Source organism: Orcinus orca, chromosome 9 (assembly GCF_937001465.1).
Source record: "Orcinus orca chromosome 9, mOrcOrc1.1, whole genome shotgun sequence".
Classification (NCBI taxonomy): domain Eukaryota; kingdom Metazoa; phylum Chordata; class Mammalia; order Artiodactyla; family Delphinidae; genus Orcinus; species Orcinus orca.
The window spans coordinates 44646764-44658639 of NC_064567.1; the positions used below are offsets into that span (position 1 = coordinate 44646764).

Consider the following 11876-nt stretch of genomic DNA (forward strand, 5'->3'; position numbering starts at 1 on the left):
ATGTCTATCCTTTTTCCCTCCATAACTCCAACCTTCCACTGATTCAAACTGAGTCTGGTGTGTCCATATACTTGTAAGTCTGGGCATAAAAAACTTTGTATTTTAATTTCATTGATGGGCTAACATGACATCAGTCATTATCATTGCTTTGGTGTCATCAGGACTTAGATCATTGGGCTTTAGTTACTTGTGTTATCTTAGCCCAAAATCCTATCAGGACTAAAGTTATTTCTTAGTGGCATGAAGTGGAAAAGAATTTGATCAGCTTCATATACCCCTTCTCCATTGCATTAAAACTCTCTACTTTAGAACAAATTTTAAATGATATGCATATCAGTAGATATATTGATTTTTAGGAACTATCTAGTAACAAACAGATACTTTTTGAACATTTCTTTTTAACAGATCTTATTACATCTGATGACCAGAGGGAGTCAATTTAACTACTTTTAATGCTCCTACCCTTAATCCAACCCCTGGGAACCAGCTCTAATTTTTGAAAGGGAGTATCCAAGCACAATTTGGTGCCCAGTGTGATCAAACCCACTATGGTTTGAAGTTTAATATTCTATGCATTCAGAAAGAAACTCAATGGAAACTAGACTACAGTTGGCTATTCCCAAACTCCAATGAGCTGAGGCACACACAGAAGGAAGGAACATGTGCTGAAAGGGTAAATTACATCCTGGCAAAATGAACACATTGCAGTTGTACATTATCTCTGTCAGGCTACTAAAGTACTGTTTAGTACCCTGCAGCACTAATTTTCTAACTGACTTCAAAGAATGAATGCTCTTTGAAAATACCTTGTTTCTTAGGGAGAAATGTACTAACATAAAAAGATCTAGGTTTCTGAGCCAAGATTCTCTCAGAGGCTGTTTTTACACTGTCATTGGGAGACTTGTGGGTTGCCACATGAATGAATTATTTTCAGTGTGTTTTTAGTCATGTTTGAAACAGCATAGCTATAATTTTTATAGTTGCCCAGAAATATGAATTTGCCCTTAACTTTATGTGACTACATTAACAGAGATATAAGAGATAGCCACTGTTTGTGTCTCTCAAATGATTCTCTATAATTAGGCCCTGCAAGGTTATTTACCAAGTCCCAGGGAGGGAGTTCAGCAGGAATTTTTCCTTTATTGAATGTTCTGGGAATTGGAATGTTAAAGATGTCAGTTCATGAAATGTAAGTCAGTTGTGAAGAGTGGAGTGGACAAAATACAATCCATGGACATCTGCTTCTGCAAAGAGCGCTACCAAGAATTAGGTTTACCCTTCCACCTGAAACAGTTTTTAAAAAAAGACAACATATGTGGAAGAATGGTTTTTTAAGAAATGAAGACATCAAGAAATATTAGGCATCAAGAAATGAAGACAGTGCTCTCTAAGAGACAAGAAACAAATGAAGTAAGCCTGACGATTGCCTCAGCTTACTGCATTGAGAGGGTTTCCAGGCAGACCTGATGGATTCCTTGTGTTGAGGAGTTGACTAAGGATCCAAGGATACCAAGGCAGCTATAATTAATGGGATAAAACACAAGAGAGGATAGAACTGAAGAGAGATAGAACTCTAGAAATCTGAAGAGTATTCATCAGAGTACTAATTGACTCTCAATGAGGAAACCACCTGAGACCAGGAAAGAACCATTCAAGAGGTTTAGAAAGAACGGTCCTGATGTTCACACTTCACACAGAGCAATAAAAGTGCCTATTCCTACTAGCCAGACTAGAATACCTCATAATTTAAAGGGAATTGGAATTTAAAGGGAATTGGGTAGAATGCTCATAATTGTCTTGCCTTAGCAGGGGAATAATTAGTTGTAGGCTAAATGTTGCTTTAGGCTCACCTAACAAATCTTAAAATCAAGATAGAAGAGGATCAAAGTGTTTCCAAGTAACTGCATCCCAAGATAAAGCATGCGTGTATGTGTGTGTGTGTGTGTGTGTGTGTGTGTGTGTGTGTGTATACACACTCCCAGCAAGCTAAAATTCACAATATCTAACATCCAATCAAAATTTACTGGACATGCAAAGAAGGAAGAAAACACTACCAATAATAAGAGGAAAATAACAACCAATTGAAATCAACCCAGAACTGAAACAGATGTTAGAATTAGCAGGCAAGAGCATTAAAGTAGTTCTTACAATTCTTACAACTGTAGCCCATATGTTTAAGTAGAGACATGAAAGATATAAAAAAGATCAAATGTCTAGAGATGAAAACTACAGTGTCTGAAATGAAAAATATACTGGATGGTGTTAACTAAATAATATTGTATGGGATTAATGATAAACACACTGGATATGATTAGACATTTTGGAAGAAAAGGGTAGTGAGAATTAGCAATAGAAACTATCTGAAATGAAGCACAGAAAACAAGAATAGAAATTGTAAATGAGTTGTAAGACACCTTCAGACAGCCTAATGTATGTGTAATTGGAGTCCCTAAAGTAAAGAAGAGGGAAAGGAGGAAAGAATATTTGATGAAATGATGGCTAATATTTTGCCAAATGATGAAAACTATAATTCCATAGACTTAAGAAGCTCAATAAAACACAAGCACAAGGAATATAAAGAAAATTACACCAAAAGCATATTATAATCAAATTACTCCAAACCAGTAATAAAGAGAAAAATTTAAAAAACAGCTAGAGAAATAAAAAAAAGATACATATGGAGAGATGAACAAAGATAAGGATAACAGTAGATATCTCATCAGAAACAATGCAAGTGAGAAAACAGTGGAGCAACATCTTTAAAGTGCTAAGGGGAAAAATTCAACCAAGAATTTTATACCCAGCAGCAATATCTTTCAGATATTAAAAACTGAAAGAATTCATTACTGGTAGACCTACACTACAAAAAATGTTAAAGAACAGCAGAAGGATGGATATGCCAGATGGAAATATGGATCCACACAAAGAAATGAGGAGCACTAAAAATGGTAGCTAGATGGATAAATATACAATATTTTTTCTTATCATTTAAATATCTTGACTATTTAAATAATTGACTATTTGAACAGAATAATAATATATTACTGAGTTTATAGCATATATAAAACTAAAATGTATGACAGCAATAGCATAAAAGTGAGAAGGGGAGAAATGTAAATATGCTATTGTAAAGTTCTACTATCATACATGAAGTGATATAATATCAATTGAAGGTATTGGATTGGCCAAAAAGTTCATTCAGGTTTTTGGCCAACCCAATAGATTGAGATAAATTAAGAGCATATACTGTAAACTCTAAAGCAATTACTAAAATAACAAGATAATGACATATAGCTAATAAGCCAAAAGAGATAAAATGGAATCATAAGAATAATTAATCCAAAAAAGGTAGAAAAAGAATAAGAAGAGAACAAAGAATAGATGAGGCAAATAGGAAACAAATAGCAAGAATATAGACTTAACACTAAGCATATCAGTTATCACATTAAATGTAAATAGCCTAAACAGCCTAAATAAAAGGCAGAAATTTTCAGATTGTAAGACCCAAGTATATTCTGCCTTTATATTAAAAGACACAAAAACCCAAAAATAAAAGGATGGAAATTGGTGTGCCAAGCTAACAGTAATCAAAAGAAAGCTTGCATGATTATATTAATACCTGATAAAGTAGATTTCATAGCAAACACTATCACCGGAGAAAGGAGGTTCATTTCATGATAAAGTCTATTTATCAAGAGGATATAATAATCCTTTACATTTATGTACCAAAATGCATGAAATGAAGTGTAAAAAAATTTTAATACACAATTCTATTTGGAAGCATTAACATCCCTCTCTCAATCATCGACGGGCTAAGTATATATAAAATCAGTGAGGAAAAGAAGACTTGAATGACATTATCAACGAACTTGACTTAATTGGCCTTCCCAGAACACCCACAGTATGAGAATACATATTCTTTTCAAGTGCACATAGGACATTTATAAATATAGATTACATTTTGGGACGTAAAGCAAGTCCCAATAAATGTAAAATGATTCAAGTCATACAAAGAATGTTCACAGGTCACAATGGAATTACATTGTCATAGGATGTTCACATTGTTTTATTTTCTTTTTAATAGCTATAGAATTTATAGTGATGTTGTCTTTATCGTTTTTTATATTGGTGATTTGTCTATTCTCTCTTTTTTTCCTGACCAGTCTGGCTAGAGGTTAATAAATTTTATTAATCATTGTCATTAATATTTTCCATTGTTTTTCTGTTTCTATTTCATTGATTCTGATCTGATCTGTATTATTTCCTCTCTTCTGCTTGCTTTTGGGTTTGGTTTGCCTTATTTTTCTAGTTTCTTAAAGTGGAAGTTAATGTCATTGATTTGAGATATTTTTCCTTTTCTAATATAGGCCTTTAATGCTGTATATTTCCCTCTAAATACTATTTTAGTAACATGCAACAAACTGATTTGTTGCATTTTTATTCACATTCATTTCAAAATATTTTCTAATTTTATTTTAATTTCTACATTGATCTAAGGATTATTTAGAAATATATTCTTAGTTTCCAAATATTTGGGAATTTTCCAGAGATAGTTGAAATTTAAGTTCTTTCTAAATTGATCTATAGATTCCATGCAATCCCAATTAAAATCCTAGCAGGCTTTTTGGGTAGAAACTGACATGCTGGTTTTAAAATGTATATGGAAATGCAAATCACTCAGAATAGACAAAGCAACTTGGGAAAAGAAGGAAAAAATTGGAGGACTAAACAGGTAGGCCTGATTTCAAGACTTATAAAGCTATAATAATCAAGGCAGTATAGTATTGGCATTGAGATAGACAAATGGGTCAGTGGAGTGGAATAGAGGGTCTAGAAATAGATCCACATGTATATGGACTTCTTATTTTTGACATCGTCAGATGAAGGAATTCCACATTGACAGTAAATGAAGGGTGGATTATGCTGTAGAAGACTTGTTGACACTAAAATGAATACTTGTGACCAATGTGTGGTTTTGATTGCTAGTTTACTGTGAAATATATCCTTCATGTACACTGGAATGCTCACATCTACTGGCCAGTCAGCGGTTTCTTTCTCCCAAAGGAAAACCTACTGGGGAAGTCAAATCACATCAGAAAGTTGCCTGCTAAGCTGATAATGTAGGGGAAGTTAGTTGATGAATTGTGACTTCAAGGTAGAATATCCTGAAATGTCTGTCTCTACCATTGGGATGGATCTGCCAAGAAGAGTGAATAGGGACCATCTTGTGTACACTAGATACAGACAGTGCAAGAGGCGGCCCTCCATGGCACCCCTTTTATGTCTAGTCTCCTTTTGGATCTCACATTCAGTATCAGATATGTTGATATCTTGGGGTAGATGCTCATTCTTGTTCATTTTCAGTCATCCTTGATGGCATGTCTGGACCTTGATCTTGATGAAACTTCTTTGTTTTTAAGGCAACAGTCCTCAAACTTTTTCTCTCTTATTTTCTTTTCCTAACATATTATCATAAGCTTTGCATACCTCCCAAAATTATGCCAGATCATGAACTCTGGTGGGTAAAATAGGCCAAAGATGAACAGTTCTGGGGATACTAGCTGGTACCCTGCCCTTTTCTCTCATACCCAAGATGGTGCTACACTGTAACAATAACCTTGAGTCCTTTCTAGTTTACTTTAAAAATTAAACCTGTAAGACTGTAGGGCTTAACTGTTTTTAGCAATGATTGATTTGCAACACACTTCACCATTGATTATGCCACTGATGTCAACACTACTGTCTTGAGGTAGTTTCTACAAATAGTTAATCCCGTCCTTTGGATTTTTTACTCGCTTCCTTCTCAGAGGATAACATTATTTCTTAGTTCTGGAAAGATATCTCACTGTAGCCTTCTATGTATTGACAAAAGTAGGTCTATTTCTTTAATGAAGGAATTGCCTTCCACATGAGAATCTAGGATCCTTATGGGTTATTTTTCATGAGTGTACAGGGACCAAACATCTGGAGTGCCCTGGGTCCCAGTTAAGATGTCATCATAACACATGTTCTGATTAATATCCCATTTCCCTTAGCCATTTGTCCATGAAAACTCTTGTGACCCATTTACTTAACATATTTATATGTATCAACACATGGAGCATCAACAGTGAGTACATGCTGTGGTTTAGCAAGAAAGAGGCATGAAATATTTGCTTTTAAAAATATTTTATGCCTTATTTTCTCAAGTAGTATGATAACCCAAGTGTCTTAACCCTCCACTGCAATGTCCCTGTCAAAGGAAAACAACAAAAAGTTGATAAATGTATGAGAGAATTGCAATATTGTTTTTAGATGCCTGTTATTCTTATGCATCTAGATAAGATCCCCTAATTAGATTCTAAAAGGTTTTGTTGCTTAAATTTTTTGATTTATATACTTCAGTGCCATTTTCTAATTGATTTTTGAAGCCGTACTGTAGGTTGACCCAACAAGGGTTGTTGTGAGTGCAGCAATACTGAAACCCAATATAATTTTTTTGGATGGATTTTGGGGAAAACTATTAGCCAATCCATTATACATGGGTTGGAAGTGGTCAAATGGGGTGAACTCAGAAAATCTCTTTGTTCCTTTTTGCTGCGGATGATACACTTGAGAGCATGGAGGTACAGAAGCCATTGACATCCACATGGTTCTAGCATTGATGAGTCACAGTGAATCAGAACAGTTAGCTCTTTTGGTTACGATCATCCATTTCAAACCAATGTGTTTTTAGTATAGTTTTAGGTTCAGTGAATATCCTTGTGCTTTTTAAGGAGGGTATATAATACGTAGCCTCATGGTGGATTATAAAGGAACAAGGTGACATGCAACAATTATTATCTTCCTGTAGGTTTTGTGTTATTGAAATTCACATTTGTAGTATCAAACAGCAACTGAAATTGTGTGTGTGTATATACATATATATGTATGTATGTATATTGTGTATATATATATATATATGTATTGTGTGTGTATGTATATATACATATATATAATACAATGTAAGATTGGGGGGTTTAAAATAATTAAATTGTGTTCTACTAAAGAAAACTTCTAAAGTCAATTCATGCTTTTCACATAGCTGTTTAGATTCCAGTCTCTTTCCAAATAACTACATAGTAGAAATGTCACATAAAACTATATTGTGTACTCTTTGTTAATGACGAAATTAATATTTTTAAACAACTTTTCCCTTGCAATTATTGGTGTATAAGCTTTCATTGTTTCACTCTATCTTCTAGACATTTCGTTACACTCTTAATGTACCATTGTATTTTTTTTTTTTTTTTTTTTGCGGTACACGGGCCTCTCACTGTTGCGGCCTCTTCCGTTGTGGAGCACAGGCTCCGGACGCGCAGGCTCAGCGGCCATGGCTCACGGGCCCAGCCGCTCCGTGGCATGTGGGATCCTCCCGGACCGGGGAAAGAACCCGTGTCCCCTGCATCGGCAGGCGGACTCTCATCCACTGCGCCACCAGGGAAGCCCCCCATTGTATTTTTAAAGGAACCTGGTTTGACAGAGAGGATTACAATTTTTGAACTACTGGGGAAATGTGATTTGTCTTTTTTTTCTTAATACTGATGTTCAGGATTAAAATTAACTTTTTAGTATTCATAAAATAAATATTAATCTGTTCTCCTCCTAGAAAAATTGTATTTTGTCAGATTCTTTGCAAGTGATTGGAGAAACACAAGTAACGATACACTTGTCAGAAGAAACTCTATTAACACTATAAAAAAATTCTTTAAAATAACAGACGCCTTTGAAATATGTGCCAAAACCAGGAGCTAGAGATGTCTCCATTGTTAAAGCCATTTTTTTTCAGTCGCCCACAAGCTAGGAGAGCTGTTAAAAATGCAATGTCAAGCAAGTATTGAAGCTTCTTCTTTGTGTTTATTCTTAGCCTTTTCCACCAAAGGACAGCCTGATCTCCACGTGATGATATCTGTATTTCATAAGTATTAGCCCTCTACAATATATGCCATTTTTATTCTATACCCTGGAGCTGCAGTGAAAACATGAGAATAAATGTTTGTTTTTTTATTTCATTCATTTTGAATCTTTCATTGTTTTTCCTGAACTAATAAAATAGAGAAGAACACGAAGAACAGTAAGAATGTTTCAGACCTAAAATCCCAGCCTCACTTAACTTTCTCAGAAGGACTTCCTTAATCTCTGGTTTCTTGTTAGCTTCAAAAATAGCAGATTCAGGGCTTCCCTGGTGGCGCAGTGGTTGAGAGTCCACCTGCCAATGCAGGGGACACGGGTTCGTGCCCCAGTCTGGGAAGATCCCACATGTTGCGGAGCGGCTGGGCCCGTGAGCCATGGCTGCTGAGCCTGCGCGTCCGGAGCCTGTGCTCCACAACGGAAGAGGCCACAACAGTGAGAGGCCCAAGTACCGCAAAAAAAAAAAAAAAAAAAAGTACTAGTTTCTCAATACAGAGAAGAATGGCAGTAAAATACCTTTGGACAATGTAGGACAGAAGAACGGAAACATTCACATATGTTAAGTTTGGAAAGAAAAGCCATGCTACATAAAGGAAGAGAGGAGCCAGCAAAGTTAAAGAATAAAAGTTAAGAGGATCATTATTCTCAGTGATAGCACAGATTCCAAGGATCAAAAGAAAAGATGAAGAAAAATCACAAAGGTTGAACCTAAGAACTACTACCCTTTGTACAGTACTTATTCTTTATATTTGGATCCAATGGGCAAATTTTAGGAAATGATGGCATAGGCAAGGTTTCAGGAAGTTATATTCCTACAAATTTATCTATCATCTATTTATTCCATCCATCATCCATCCATTCATCCATCCAACAATCCACCCATCTTAGCAGGGGTATAGCGTTGGTATTATATGCAGTAAAATTAATATAGAATAATCCTAATATAATCATATCCTCTGTCATTTTGGGCAGGGAGAGAGCATGGATGCATATGTTGGGGTATTTGGTGGTAACCATTTAAAATACCTGTCTTGCACTTATGACCTAGAAGAGTGAAAACAATGCCTGGGTAAATCTTAACAGCTATCTCTCAGACAATGTTTGTTTTTTTGTTTTTAGTATTTCCTCATTATTAAGAAACAAAACCAAACCAAGACCTGCTTATAAGCCCCACAGAAATCCTACTACTCAACATTTAAAATTGGGTTTGGTTTTACCACATTTATTCTTCCCTGGGTTTTGTTTTTTGGTTTTTTCCTATTTAGCCTTTTACAACTCTTTCTGTTGCTTACAGTATCACTTTGTTGTTTTCGTCGAAAGTTGACTCCACAGAGAGGCAGGTCTGGAAGGGTTTCTGGGACTTGAAAATCTGATTTAAATCCCAGCTCTGTGCTCAGCCAAGTCAGCTTACTTTTGAGCTTGGGTGATAGTTGAATCAGGCTGTAAAAATATCAAACCCAAGACAATGAAAAAGAAAAGTGTTTACAGATGTTTTTAAAACCCAGTGCCAGATTCTATGAGGCCTGCTAGCTTGTGATCAGCTTGTGATCTAGTAATAAACATTATGATTGCTAAACACATTTTTAGAGTCAAATCAAACTCGAACTTTAAGCCTCTTTTTAAAACAACTATCTTTAAACCAAATGGTTTTCTGTAGCATCTCCACTTACCTTCAGGAGTAGCCTGAGAAGGGAGGAGTAAGGCCACATTGTTGTAAGTCTCCATCTCCTATTTTCTAAATTAAGTTGCTGGAACATTCTTGGCTCTTCATTCCCTTAGAGTAAATACATTTCTGTGAATTCATACACCACACACTTCAGGCTTCAGAGCCCCCATGGCTACCCCTCTATGAGATGTGAGAAGTCTTTCTTCCAGGGGCGGGTGAGGAGGTAGCACTTATTTAGATATTTTCTTGAATTTTCTCAAGTTGGGTGAAGATAATTTCCATCTCAGTTCATCAGTCACTCTTAAAAAGATGAGGGAGTTTAACCACTTTTTGTGGCCAAGCCAACATAGACTCACAATCAGTGGAATTCAAAGCCGCTGTAACAAAAATAGTCGCGTAAATCGTATCAATACAGAGTGACTTCTCACATTTTGTTTTTAGATCCTCATTTTTATATACTTCGTAGTCTTACCCAATTTTTGTTTTAAATGCTTATGCAATTTTAGTTTACATTGAAAACATATACATGAAACCAAAACACAACAGAGCAAGTCTATGCCATTTGAAGTTGAGGAGAGGAAGTGTGGAGTGAGGAGATTTACAAACCATGTCAAAGCCACCTGGATGACAGGTGCTCTTTTCTCTGGGAGCTTAGTCCCACAAAGAGCCATGCACAGTGGGGCTATTTCTTCATAAGGAGTATACATTTTTGACATATCATAATTTGCTGTTGAATAAATTGTAAAATCAATGTAATTATGATTTCCTTTTTACGTCACACTATGAAAGTCAGGATTAGAAAAAGGTTGGAGAGCGACTTCCTATTCATCATTACACCTTTATCTGTCCCATCCACTTCATGCTTATTCAATTCACTTCCTTTCAATGAAAAACTAATGATTTGTTGAGCATGTGCTGTGTGTCAGGTATTGTACTACATTCAAGAGGAGTTATCAAGATAAATAAGATATTTTCCCTGCCCTCAAGGAGTCTGCGGTCTGAGGTAGAATATCTTCCTGCAGATAGATATGATACTAGCCACCATAGGGGTGAGTGCCCTACGAGGAAGTTTTTTAGAGAAAGCATGTGTTTGGGAAGGCTGGGAACAGTCACTCAGGTCACAGACCCAGCTGCAGAGTATCTGCCTCTTGTTCTTTTATGTTGGTCGTATTTAATGACAGTGAACACAGGCACAGCTTAAACATACAGGCTGCCTTTATTTACCCCTTTTTGCCACTCCTTGACCAACTCCTTTCCTCTGTCCCTTGACCAGAAGGCCGAGGAGGGGCGGGTAGAGACCCATAGCTGGCCACTCCACCATTTCACCCATAAGCAATGACTAGCAAGGGAGGAAGATCTCCTCTCAGGGGCCTTTGGGTTCCATTCACACACCCTGGATGTACCTCTTCCACCTCTGGGACACAACAGTCTGGACAGCGGGCCTCTGCTAACCCAGGCTGTATGTCACAGGAGGTGCGTCACTTTCCTTCTTGGCACATTGGAGCTCATTGGGTGTAACAGTGGTCCTTGTCAGCCATCTCCAGCTATCCATCCTCACTTCCTTCCGACCAATCTATCATTTAGTAAAAGATTAACCTTATATCATCGTAACAATATATTGGGTTTTATATGTGAGGGCCTGGGGACATCTCTTAAGGTGATTAATACTATAATGACCATCTAAAAGGAGTCTCATTACCTATGACCCCAAATTGATAATGACAGGGCCAGAGCACTAAGAGGCCCTGTCTTGCAATTCGCTTGTGGCCCAAACTACATAGAGACAATCAGAAACAATGGAAAATTTCTAATCCATGATTTCAGCTTTTGTTTCACCTCTTTCCCTCCCTGGCAAGTTCCAATGAGGCAACTGGCAACTTCCCTCACCGATCCTACTAGAATCAGAGTAAAGTGATTGGCCAGAAGTTTTTCTTTTTTCTGTTATTTCTCCCAAATGGGTGAAGGTGCTAATGGAGAGTAAACACTCACAAGACCAGAATGAAGAAAGAGGAACCGCAGGAGGTCTGGGTCAGTGGCCCCTGAAAATTTGAGAATTGACCGTAATTACAATAGATCGGAAAGGGCTCTCCTGTCTCCCAACTGGTTTGTACCTAATTTCGACCAAGTCTTATTTAGGAGAGTGTTAGTCTTTAAAGTTGAATGGAAAATTTCCTTGTCCTCTAATGACTCCTAACATTTCTGGAGATGATGATGTTATTCTTTTTAAAGTCTCCTGTCCCTCTGGAACCTTGCGTAGGAGGGAATCCTCTCTCACTCTGAG

The 11876-nt window shown here is 36.7% G+C and overlaps 1 protein-coding gene across 9 annotated transcripts in view; it reads left to right on the forward strand.

The window, feature by feature from the left end:
* PDE1C (phosphodiesterase 1C) overlaps positions 1-11876 on the forward strand; it is a 556804-nt gene that overhangs the window by 508521 nt on the left and 36407 nt on the right. The window lies entirely within an intron of this gene.